At 55.8% G+C, this 12,629-nt stretch overlaps 1 long non-coding RNA gene across 1 annotated transcript; it reads left to right on the forward strand.

Annotated features, from left to right (window-relative positions):
* Positions 1-8,070: 8,070 nt before the first annotated feature.
* LOC138110199 (uncharacterized) lies at positions 8,071-10,849 on the forward strand. Its single transcript, XR_011150821.1, has 3 exons — positions 8,071-8,185; positions 9,722-9,849; positions 10,492-10,849. It is a non-coding gene; the product is annotated as an uncharacterized lncRNA (long non-coding RNA).
* The last annotated feature ends 1,780 nt before the right edge of the window (positions 10,850-12,629 follow it).

The raw sequence follows: 12,629 nt of genomic DNA on the forward strand, positions 1-12,629 counted from the left end.
TCTCTCACCTTTCCTTTTGCTCCAGGTGGAACGTGCTGGTTTATCACACCAGGCCAAGGGGCAGATCAGCCCCACAGCTCTGGCGGAGCAGTTGGAGCTGTTGCCCCCACACAGCCTGGTTAATCCGGTTATCCTATAACCAAAGAGCTTATCTGCTCCTGGAGCTCAGCCAGGGACTCCTGCTTCCTCAGCTCACAGCCCTGGGCAAGGGGCTGCCCTGGACTGTGCAGTGACCCCAGCACAACTTGTCTGAGCCATCCTGGCACTGATTTCCATCAAGGCACAGCCCAGACACTCGGCCAAGTGGGGAGACTTTGCTGTTCCCGGGCAGCCCTGCCGAATTCCACCGAAGCAGCCGACCTCACCACGCACAGTGACCTGCTGCCCACCAGGACTGCTGTCTCAGCTCCCATCCCTGCTCCTCAGCTCCACAGGGAGCCCAGGCAAGTCCTGACATCTTTCCTGCAGGCAGGATTTGCTCCCTTTCCCACTGGAGGAGAGGAACATGGAGCTCTGGCAGTGCCTTGTGTCTGATGCCTCGAACAAACTTTTCCACCCCTGGTTCTGCAGAGCCCCTTGTGCTTGGAAAGGTTTTAAACCCACTGCACTGGGCTACATTCTCCCTGGGGAATTCCCTCACAGCCCTGCTCATCCTTCCTTTAATTTTATGCCTTTTCTTCCATCATCTCTTTTAATTACTTAAAAACCACCCCAAAATGAAATTGCATCAAATAAATTCATGCTCCCAGGAGAGCCCCAAGAAGCTGCAGGAAGTTCAGAGGGAATATAGACCATGTCTCTGGGATGTTCCAGGAGCTTTGGCAGGAGGTGCCCAGGAGTCTCAGGGCTCATATTCCATTTCCCTTCCTCTTGGGAATCTCATTTATGGTCCCCTGGTCGGGGTGGGGAGGAGGAGGGTGAGCTGGGGGTGCCTTCCTTTGGCCTGCTGTGGCACAGGCACGAGGGGGTCGGTCTGAGGGAGACCCTCTGCCTGCTGAGAGCTGGGAGAAGGAGAAAAACATGGAAAATCCGTGTCAGGGCATGGCTGGGCGCCATGGCAGACACACTTTATTCCATGTCCAAGCACAAACCCCATACCCTCACAGACCCCACTGCTCCGATCGGGAGCTGCCTTGGCACCTCAGGAGCAAACACCTCCCTTCCCCAGCAGCTGGAAAAGTTTTCTGTTTGTTTTCACTCAACACGAGCCTTGCCCTTCTTGCTCCACCGCTGGCTGTGACTCAGAGCTGTGCAAGAGGCAGCAGGACGGGCCTGGGGCTGCTGGACCTGCCATGGCCAGCCCAGGGCACACATGGACCTGCCTGGACCCTGCATGCCCAGCCCAGGGCACACACGGACCTGCCCGGACCCTGCCAGACCTGCCCACGGCGCACATGGACTTGCCTGGTGCCCAGCCAGCCTCAGGACCTGCACACAGACCGGGAGCAAGGAGAAATAAAGCTCTTGGCCCAACATTTTCCCTGGGCAGGGGTTGGGGATGGCACAGGGACCCTGCAGTGTCCAGGCTGCTCATCCTTGGGTCCCTCCCTGCCTTCTCCTGACGTGCTGCTTTGGGGCTGCCAGTGTCACCAGTGTCCCTGTCTCATGTCTGATCCACAGCTGTGTGGGGACTTCCCCACTGTCATAGACTCATGGAATAGTTTGGGTTGAAAGGGATCTTATGGATCATCCAGTTCCACACCCCGCCATGGGTCCATCTCCCACCAGACCAGCCTTGTCCCATCTGGCCTTCTCCACTCTTTCAATCCTAACACATCCCTCAGCCACTGTCCCCTGGGGGCAGAGGGGAAGCATCTCCAGGTACCTTGTCCTGCCACATGCTGTGGCTCATCCCTGCTCCGTGGGCAGCACGATTCCAAAGAAAAGCTTGGAGAGCCCGAAGGGACTTCTGCAAGGCATGACCTGACCCACAGAGCTGGTGGGACATGGAGCTGGCACCAGCAGTTCCTGCCTCCGTCCCCTGGGGTGTGGGGAACTCCCCAGTCTGGCCCAGCAGCAGGAGCTGAGCAAGGACCTGTGCATGGGCTGTCCTGGCAGTGGGGTCCCCGCTCCACTGGTGTCCCCCACCCCTTGGAGAGCCCTCAGCCGGCCACACAGACACACACCTTGCCGGTGCCCGTGACAAGGACCAGGAGCGATCAGACAGTCCCCCCGCGGGGCTGGCAGACAGCTCCCGCTCCGTGTGGCTGAGAGGAATGTTAAAGCAGGCTTGGGGATCCATCCCTGTGGGATGGAGCTGCCGCGGGCTTGGCCCCCCCACCACAAACCCCACAGAGCTCCAGGGGTGACACTGGGGCAGAGAACAACCAGCAGAGCTCCAGTAAAACCAGTGCCGTGGGCTGGGCTCGGTGGCCAGCAATGAGGGGTGCAGGGACAGCCCTGCGCCATCCCGCTGCCAGCTCCAGCATTCCCATGCCACCTGCATATGAATGAAGGGAAAATAGGACATGAGTTACTCCGGGCAGGGATGAAAATGGTAGTTCAGGAGGGACCCCAGTGGCTCACACCTCACAGCAGGTGAGCAAAATGTTAATTGGAAAGGTCCAAAGTTCCAGCCCCGCTCGCTGCTGCTCTGAGTGCTGCAGGAACACGAGGTGACAGCAGGGAAACGGCCACCAAATGTCCCCTCGGCGCCAGCCCCCTGGACACAGGGCCAAGCTGGGGTAAGCCCCATCCTGCTGGGCAGGGACTGCTGCCCCGGCACAGGGACACGTCTTGCTGGGAGCAAGGTCAAAGCCAGCAGAGAGAGACAGAGCCAGGAGGGGGATGAGACAATCAATGCAGGATGTGACACTGAGGACCCTGACCCAGCTGTTCTCAAACACACCAGGCCACAAGTCCTTGGCATTCCCACGTCTCACTGGGCTCGGGGTCAGGTTCACAGCAAAGGTGAAGCCAGGGAGCCCTGACACCTCTTTATTCAATCCCTGGGAGAGGAAGGAGTTCAAATTTTCAAATTTCACCTGGAAAAACTGGAAAAACTGTGATTTAATAAATAAAGGAATTGTCTTTTAAAAAATCTCACTCACAGAACTTGGAAGTGTTTTTGGAAGCATTTTGGTTTGAGTTTGATGTTTCAACTCAGAGGGAAAATGCTAAAACTGAACTGGGACCCTTGGACCTTGCAGTGTTTTCATAATTATTCACCAAACACGTTGATGAAATATAAATGTTTCCACAAAGCCCTTCTAGTGTGTGGAATCAGCATTTCCTGACTCCCACATTCCATTGGAAAGTGTTTGGTCACCTCTCAAAAATGCCTCCTCTGAGCTGATCGTACCCACCCTGCCCCTGCTGTCCTTTTCCTTGGAGCACCCAGGCTGCTGCTCCCCCCGCAGCTCTGTGCAGAGGCCGTTGGATGGGGGGGAAGGAAATATCGGAGAAGCTCAAGTGGATAATTTCAATTTCCTTCCCTGCTGGGGAGCAGAAGGCTGGGGGCTGTTCCCAAGCTGGGGACCCCTTGTCTTGCCCAGCCACTCCCTCCCAGGCTCTCCCAGGATTCCAGTGCTGTGTCAGGATCCCACAATGCGTTGGATCAGTCCAGGAGGCTCCTCCACTCCACAGGCAGTAGCCAGAGCAGGACATCAGGGGGTCAGAGGGATGAACCCTCCTTGCTCCAGGTATCCACCCAGGGTACCTCGGATCTGGGGCAGCACCCAGTAGTGCCCCCTCCACAGCTCCCTCAGCTCAGACAGGAGCTGGGAATCTCCCTGGTGAGGTGAGCCCAGGGATGCCACAACATTTTCTCTCCCTTCGGAGACTTCTCAGCCTCTTTACCTGGACCATTTCTGGTTTTGGGATGCTTTTAAAAGGACATGTTCCACCAGAGGGATGCAGCAGCCGAATCCGGATGTTTGGCTCCCTGTGCTGCTGAGGTGACACTGAGGGAACTGGGATGGCCCCGATGAGCTGAGTGGAGGGGAACGTGGTCAGAGATGGACGCACCCCATGAGAGTCTCCACGGAGCTCTTTGGGAGAGATCCTTCCGATGCGGCGGAAGTGCAGAGTCCTGAGCTCCGCAGGCTCCTGGCTCTTCCCAGGGCTCTGCAGCCCCCCCAGCTCCCCATGCCAGCTCCTTGGCTGCTCCCAGAGCTGGGGCCGTGAGCTCTGGCAGCCGGGAGCGAGCGTTGGCACAGGGAGCCGGGCCATCTCACCTCTGGTGATTAATTATCCCCCGAGCCTGCCGCCTCCTTCACCTCCAGCCATAATTCAAAGGCACTTTAAAAAGCCGTGTTTTTCTTCTCCCTGTACCATTTAATTAGTTACACATGTCCCCGGGACAAGTTGGGGGGTTTTTTTATGAAGCACTTGGAAAATTAAAAGGAAAAGGTGATAAGGCTTCCTCGTTCCCGGCTGCCCTCTGCTCCCAGCTCCTGGGGTGTTGGTCCCTTCATTCCCGGGGATGGACTGGGATGCCTGAGGGGGCACCGGGAGGTTTGCCCGAGGGGAGCAGCCCCTGATCTCTGCCCTGTGTCCTCCCCGAGGGGCTGGAGGGATGGGGGGTGCTCCCCGGCTGCCGCTCCCGGCGGGAAGAGCCCGGGAGAAGCTGCCCACACCCCACTGCCCGCACCCCGCTCTGCCGGGACAACGCCAGGTAAGGCTGCCAGGGAGCATTCGCACAGCCTGCTCCTTCCCCACCTGCACCCACCTTTGGGAAGAAAAGGAGGAGTAAATCCCAAACCCACCTGGAAGGAGCAAAGCCTGGAGCCTTCTGGCCCAATCCTGCTCCTATGGATGGTACCAGCCCTTTTCCCTGATTTTTTACACTGCAGCAGAATCCAACCCCGCTCCAGGTGAAAACGAGGGGTCCCGTTTCCCATTTATATAAATAAGTATCTAAATCCCTGTAAATATCTCCATATATAGAGATATCTCCTTCTGTGCAGGACTCCCCTAAGTCCTTATGGCTTCAGTGGATTTCTTGTGGAAGATCAACACAGAATTCCAGAACAGTTTGGGTTGGAAGGATCTTAAAGCCCATCTCGAGGAAGGCAGGACCTGCTGACAGCCCTGCTGGTGTCCCTTCAGCTCCAGGTTGTCCATCCTTGGCCATCCCCAGGAAAAGGGACCCTCTTGTGTGAGGGGCCGTGTCTGTTCCCCCTTGTCCTGGCTGGAGCGTTTGGACCTGGCCCAGGCTCTGCTTGTTCAGGATATGCTGTTCCCTGTCAATGCTCCAACACTTTCGTTTCCATCCAAAAACCCAAGACAAAACACAAGTGGGGAAAGCTCAGGCGGCCTCAGCCCAGCCCCGGAGCGGGTGCTGTGAATTCATCCGGAGTGAAATTTCTGTTTGGAGATAAATGCAGGAATTCAGCCTGGGATGAGGGGTTTGCAAAGCCCCTGCCAGGAAATATTTGCTTTAAAGGAGGAAAAGTCCCCAGCCCAGCAGTCTCCTCCCCATTGCCACCATGACCGGCCTGTGCCCAGTGTCCTGCACGCTGCTGCTGGCACGTGGCACAGGGGACAGTGAGGACAGCGCTCGTGCCACAGCCCCCCCGCTGCCCTCTGCAATGTGGGGGTGCTTCCAGGCTGTGCCAGGTCTCCCCCAAACTTTGTCCCCAAACTGGGGATGAAAGACGTCAGTGTTGCACCACTGCTTCTCCCTTGGAATCTCACGGCTCCCATCCTGGCGGGGTGTGGTAGGAGAGGTTTCAGCTCCTCATTGATGCCTTGAGACACCCCCAAATCCATCCTCACCTGGGCTGCCACCCTGGAAAACAATGGGAGGGATGAACCCTGCACCCCTTCCCAGTGAGGTGGGGACAAGTCCCTGCTGGAGCCCACCCTGTCACACTCCGTGTGCTGCCGAGCTCCGGCCACACCACGCTCCACATCCCTCACCTTCCTGGAGTGGGAGACAGGAAAGAAAAGGGGAGGGAGAGACAGGTCCCAAGGAAATGGGGATTTATGGTCACTGGTGAGAAGTGCGAGGGACTCGCAGAGACCTCCAGGTTTTATGAGTGATGTTTGAGGCTTGACTGGCTGCTTAAACACAGCTCAGCTAATCCCAGCACAGCGTATCCAGCACAAATTGGAAAAGGTTTAGTGGGAAGACAAGGGGAAAATGAGAGCATAAAACATATTTTACATCATGTCAGAGGAATATGTAATTTACAGTAAAAGGATGTTAAACAAACACCAGAGGCGGCCGCGGGAGTGGAGATGGAGCAGAGGAGCTGCTTCCCTTTGGGCAGAAATGGGGGGATCCTCCAGAGCATGGAGAATGGGATCAGCTGAGAGTGGCACTTCTGCTCCTCTTCAGAGACATCCTGGCAGGGGGACAGCTGCACCTGGCAGTGCCAGGGCAGGGACAGAGGACACCACCCCTGTGGTGAGGCAGCACAGGAGGAGAATTCCCAGGGAGCCAAAGGCTCTTCATTTTAATCCAGACCCCTCCTCGCTGGGCTATGTCTCTGCCTCGGTCCCTCCTGTGCTATCCCAGCTGAGGAATGGCTTCCCACTGCCAGAGGGCAGGCTTCGATGGGATATTAGGAGAAAATTCCTCCCTGTGAGGGTGGTGAGGCCCTGGCACAGGGTGCCCAGAGCAGCTGTGGCTGCCCCATCCCTGGAAGTGTCCAAGGCCAGGTTGGAGCAACCTGGAATAGTGAAAAGTGTCCCTGCCCATGGCAGGGGGTGGCACGGGATGGGCTTTAACCTTCCAACCCAAACCATTCCATGATTCCATGGCACAGACTGGGGGGTTGCTGCCTTGCAGCCCCTGCAGAGTCCAGGCAGGCACAGGCAGGTGGCTGTTCCAGGTACGTGCTTCCCTCGGGATCAGCCCAGAGCAGCAGCTCTTCCAGCTGCTCCCTCTCACCTGCCCGTGGGAGGAGACAGAAACCAGCCCAGGTGGGAGCAGCCTGGGCGGTGGCAGCACAGCCTTTGCTGCAGGGGCTCCAGGAAGCTGCATTTCCTGGAGAAAGGAGCTTCCTTCTCCATCCTCCTCCATTAGCATTGCTGAGGAGAAGAGTCAGGTGCTGGCTGGAAGAAGAGCAGCTCTGGCAGGATAACGAGAAGCCGCAGGCCAGGCTGGGCTTCCAAAGGCTGCAGGAGCTTGGGGGTGATGCTGCTTCCCCTCCCAGGCTGCCCTGCCCTGTCCCTGCCAGGTGTTCCCTGCGCTGGTGCCAACACCTCGTCACCTCCCTGCCATGACCCTTTTCCAGCACTGAAGAACAATTAGGAGGCTGCTTTTTTCTGCTGTGTCCAGCAGCTGCTTCCCTCCACTCTGCTGGCTCTGACCTTCCTCTTCTCCTCTGCCACAGATCAGCCTGAGGCCACCGGGAATGGGCAGAGAGGGACGCAGGACTGTCACTCCGGAGGGACATGCTGTCTCCATCCCCAGCTCAGCCCCAGCCAGGGCTGGCACTGGGGGGTCAGACAAGTCATCCGATCCCTGACAGACAGAGCTGTGTGGTGCTTCCTGCCTGGAGAAATTCCAGCTTTTCTTCACCAAGGGCCCCGTCCTGGCTCTCCCCAGCAGCCACAGGCTACCAGGAAATTTATTAGACTTGTAAAACTTCAGGGCTCAAATCTAATTGTCTCCTTCTCCCCCTGCTCCCTGGAGGGAAGCTCCTTGATTTAAGCCCCAAACCCAGCCAGCGCGTCAGCACTTGGAGTTCAAAGTCAAACGAGCCATTTGTGCCAGGGCCAAGGGATAATTACAGCTCCCATGGATCGGGGACCAGGAGCAGCTCCTGTCCTGACAGAGAGGTACTATCCCTTGTTTGGGGACACCAGTCCGGCTCACCTGAGCTGACTGGGACAGAGCTGAGACATCCCAGTTCACTGTGGCAGCAGGTATGTGGTGTTTGTTCCCCAGCACAAGCAACCCCTGCAGGTGAACACGATTCCTCTGCCAGAGGCTCTGCCCAACCCCAGAGGGTCACAGAAACATCTGTGAGGGGACTGAGGTTGGATTAATGGCATGAGGGCTTTCAGCACAGCTGGGTTTGCTTGGCCACAAAAAGCTGCACCTGATGGGTGGGAAATGGAGCTGGGTGGGGATAAAATGGGGCTCAGAAATGAAGGAGCTGAAGGTTTGGTTTGGGATTTAACTCAGCTTCACACAGTCCATCACCCCCCAGTAATCCAGGGTTGGCCCTTCCTCCATGTCTTGTGGGGGACAAGGACACCCCTGTGCCTGGGATGAAGGCTGCCTGTGGAAGTGAGGGCTGGGAGTTTAGGGAAGAGGAGGGCTGGGATGGTGCGGGATGGTTCCTGCACTGGGGGGGGTTTGAGCTGAACCAAAACTGGTGAAACCGTGGAGGAAGGGATGTTCCACTGCACCCTTGAGGGTGATCCAGGTGCTTTGCCCCTGTAATTCCCTGTGGAGCTCCTATCCAGCCCCCTTGCTGACTCTTGTGAGCCTGTTGTGCCTCACTGAGCAGTGATGGGACCCCCCCCCCCCCTCCAGCCCTGCCTGCTCTATGTCCCCATGGAGCACGAGGCTTTTTGTGGGGCTGAGTGCTTTCATCTGATCCCTGGACTGGAAACCCACCCTGAGCTCCCTAAATCCCCTCGGCCTTTCCCGTGGCTTCACACAGGCTGTTTAATTGGGCATTTCTGTGCTTATCTGGGGGGTTATCCCGGCAGGGATAGGGCTCCATGGCAGGCTGTAAGCCCAGGCTCTGTGTCACCAGCTCCATCAGCCACAGCCACTGGGGGTTGGTTGCCTGAAGCAGCTTCATTCCAGCAAATCTCCAGGAAATTTTGCAGCTCTGCTTGGGGCCTATCTAGCAAGAGCAATCCCATTTGCCTCTTTGCTTCCCTGCTGAAGATAAACTTTATTTTTCCATTCCTCAACTTTCCTGAGCAGTGTTGCTTGTGGGCTGAGTGCATTCCTTCCCTGCACATCCCATCCCCGTTCCAGTTTGGAGAGGGTGGGGACTGATGCCATGGGAGTGCTGCAGGGCAAGAGCACCATCCCTGGAAGCATCCAAGGCCAGGTTGGATGGGGCTTGGAGCAACGTGGGGTAGTGGAAGGTGTCCCTGCCTGTGGCAGGGAGAGGAATGAGATGGGCTTTATGGTCTCTTCCAACCCAAACCATTCCATGATTCCCAAATGAAGATGCTGAGCCCACAGAACGCGGCTGCTGCTCCTTGGGGGCTCAGAACTCGCCCCACTGAAGGATCCCACGTGGTGTGTGAACTTGCAGCCTTCCCTGACTCCCGGTTTCTTTGCCTCGCAAGCTGCTCCCCAGCAATTTGCAAATCAAGAAAGGAAGTTAAAATTCCGTCTCCAGAAATAGCTGATTCCTGGGTTTGCAGCTTGTCTGGGAGCTGCTGGCAATTTTGTCATTTGCAGTTGGGAGAAGGGAGGGAAAAAAAAAGAGAAATAAGAAAATGCAAAATCCAAGGAGGGCAGAAAGCTGAAGTCTGGATGGAGCCAGGAATTACAGGAGGTGCCCAGGAGATGCTTGGAGGTGTTCAACACCCTCTGAGCTGCGGTCCCCAGGCACTGTGCCACGGAGGGAGGTGACAACAGCTCCTTCCTGGACAGCTCTGCCGTGCCAATCCATCACGGTGCCTCTCATCCAGAGAAATGAATGGATACAGCACCGGGAGTGGATCAGGGGAGATTTATGGGGAAGGATTAAAAGAACTAAATATCCAGAGCTGGGTGGGGAGATGTTTAAAGGAAAGGGCGCGTGTGTGCAGGCAGGGAGTGAAAAGTGTAATAACACTCTATAAATATTTGAAGGTGGAGGCACCAGCAGCAGATTGATTTATTTGTGGCTGTGGAAATGAGATGAGGCTATGGAAGAGGGATGGTAGAAGCCAGAGCTGTTTCCCTGAAGAAGGAGCATGGATCCCATCACCCGGAGGCAGGTGGAGGTGCTGAGGGGACAGAGGGAATGTGGGATGCCTGCTTTGGGCTGAGTGGCCCCTGGTGCTCCAGTTCAGAGCATGACCCTGGTGGAGATGGCCTGTGGACTCCATCAAACTCGGCTCCGTGAGCTTTTCCATTCATTTCTTCCTGAACAGCACCCAGACAATGCCTGAACTGCTCCTCCTCCTCCTTCTCCTCCTCCTCCTCTTCCCCCCCCCCCAGCCCCTCATGCTGCCAAGCTGTTCATGTGTAAGGAGAACATCTTGGGCAGGACGCACGCTCCGAGTCCTTCCCGCTTTCTCGGCAGCCCCCCGGCCCCCTCCCAGCTCGGTGTCACGTTGTCCCTGCCGAGTGTGCCACGCTGGGTGGCAGAGCCTGGCTGGCATCGGCGGCGCCGCGAACACGACAGATGGGAGCGAGGAAGGCTCGCTCCGCCTGTGCCAGGGTGAAAATGGCTCAGCTGCAAATGAATATTTCCAGAAACCTCTCCTTCCCTGCTTTATAATTATGAGCAGATTTTCTTGGGGATAAAAGGGAGGCTGGTTTCAAAAAAGAACTGACCCTGTGTGGGAAGAACGGATTCTTCTTGGAAAAAATATGGTGCCTTGAGTGAGTTTAACTCTTCTGCTTCCTCCAGGCAGGAGAGGATTCGCTGCATCCAAATTCCCATCAGTCAGTTCCGAGCCTGAGGCCTGGCTCTGGCAACCTACCGGCATGGGAACCCAAGGCTGTTTTAACCAGCCAGCCAGTTCCTCTTCCAGGCTCTGTGTGGGGTGCTGTGATCCCATGGGAAGCCCCTCCTTGGAAGCTCCTGGAGCATCTGTGGCAGTCAGGACTCCACACACAAAGGTCTCTGGCAGCGTGGCTGGGAGGCACTGGTGGGAGGTGGGACATGGTGGCCTTGCCTGGTGATGCCTGTGGGGGTCCCTGCTCTGTGGTGCTCACCAGTGTTGACACTATTCCATGGGGAATTCCAGCTGAGGAGATCCCTCTGGATTGGATTCATGTATTGAAACCCAACTGGGAATTCTCTGGAAGGCAGCTGGTGCTGCCCAGTGGGGGCTGGGCAGAGCACTGGGCTCCATCCCACGTGTGGGAGCTCCTGCCAGTGCTCATTCCACAGTGGGGAAGGGAGGGGAGGCAGCAGGGAATGAGCAGGGAGATGTCCACAGTGACATCATATGCATCCATGGTGACATCACACATGTCCATGGTGATGTCATACAACACCGTATCACATAATTCCATGGTGACATCACACACGTCCATGGTGACATCACAGATGCTGTGGTCACACCACAGATGTACACAGTCACATCAAACATGTCCATGGTCACATCCCACATGTCCATGGTGACATCACACAATTCCATATCGGATAATTCCATGCTCACATGACCCATCCATGGTGATGTAATACACGTCCATGGTCACATCACAGATGTACACAGCCACATCAATCATGTCCATGGTGACATAACACAATTCCTTGGTCATGTCACATGCATCCATGGTGATGTCACACATGTCCATGTCACATCATGCATATCCATGACCACATCACACAATTCCATGGTCACATCAAACATGTCCATGGTGACATCACACGTGTCCATGGTCACATCGCACATGTCCATGATGACATCACACAATTCCATATCACACAATTCCATGGTCACATCAAACATGTCCATGGTGACATCACACGTGTCCATGGTCACATCCCACATGTCCATAAGGACATCACACAATTCCATATCAGATAATTCCATGCTCACATCACACATCCATGGTCACATCACACATGCCCATGTCACATCCCATGTCTGTGGTCACATCACACATGTCCATGGTGACATAACACAATTCCATGGTCACATCACACATGCCCATGTCACATCCCATGTCTGTGGTCACATCACACATGTCCATGGTGACATCACACAATTCCATGGTCACATCACACATGTCCATGGTCACATCACACAGTTCCATGTCACATCACACATGTCCATGGTCACATCACACATGCCCATGTCACATCCCATGTCTGTGGTCACATCGCACATGTCCATGGTCAGATCATGGGATGTCCATCCCATCCTTGCTTTTGCCAGAGCATTGTGGCCATGCGTGACCAGCATCCCACAAGCTGGGAGCTCTGGGACACACAGTCCCCTTCCCTGTATCCAAACCACCTCCGCTATGTCAGAAACACCCTGGAAAATTTGCACGACAGACGAGGGAGGCAAAGGGGTCCTTGGAAGCTTTCCCCAGCGTGAGGGAAGCTCTTGAAGTTGATTCCTCGAACAGGCACCTTATTAGGGAGCGTCGGGGCGAACTTTGAACAGCTCTTACACGGAAACAGATCTGCCTCTTGAGCAGCAGTTTGCTGTGTTCCTTTTGATAACGATAATGATCTTACATTGCAGCGCTGCCTTTCATCTCGCCCGATCTTAATGAGCTTTACAGACAAATGTGCAAGCGATACGGGCAGATCCATTCTCCCGACAACGCCAGCACTGGATGTGGCAGGTGTCTGGGAATCAGCCCGCGCCGGAGCGGGGGGGACGGGGGTTTGTTTTGATTTCTCCCTATTTATTGAAAATGCAGGCAGCATTTTAGAGAAGTGGGATTTGGCAGGCTCGGATTTGGCCGGGACAACAAAGTTGTCTCTCTGTCTTTCGTTTTGGAGCCGTTCCTGTCCTCGATCCATATTTCAGCCGCGGCGGTGCCAGGGAAGGGATCGCTTCCCGGCGGCTGGAGCGGCTGCCTGGCG

This window comes from Aphelocoma coerulescens, chromosome 4A (genome assembly GCF_041296385.1).
Source record: "Aphelocoma coerulescens isolate FSJ_1873_10779 chromosome 4A, UR_Acoe_1.0, whole genome shotgun sequence".
Classification (NCBI taxonomy): Eukaryota; Metazoa; Chordata; class Aves; order Passeriformes; family Corvidae; genus Aphelocoma; species Aphelocoma coerulescens.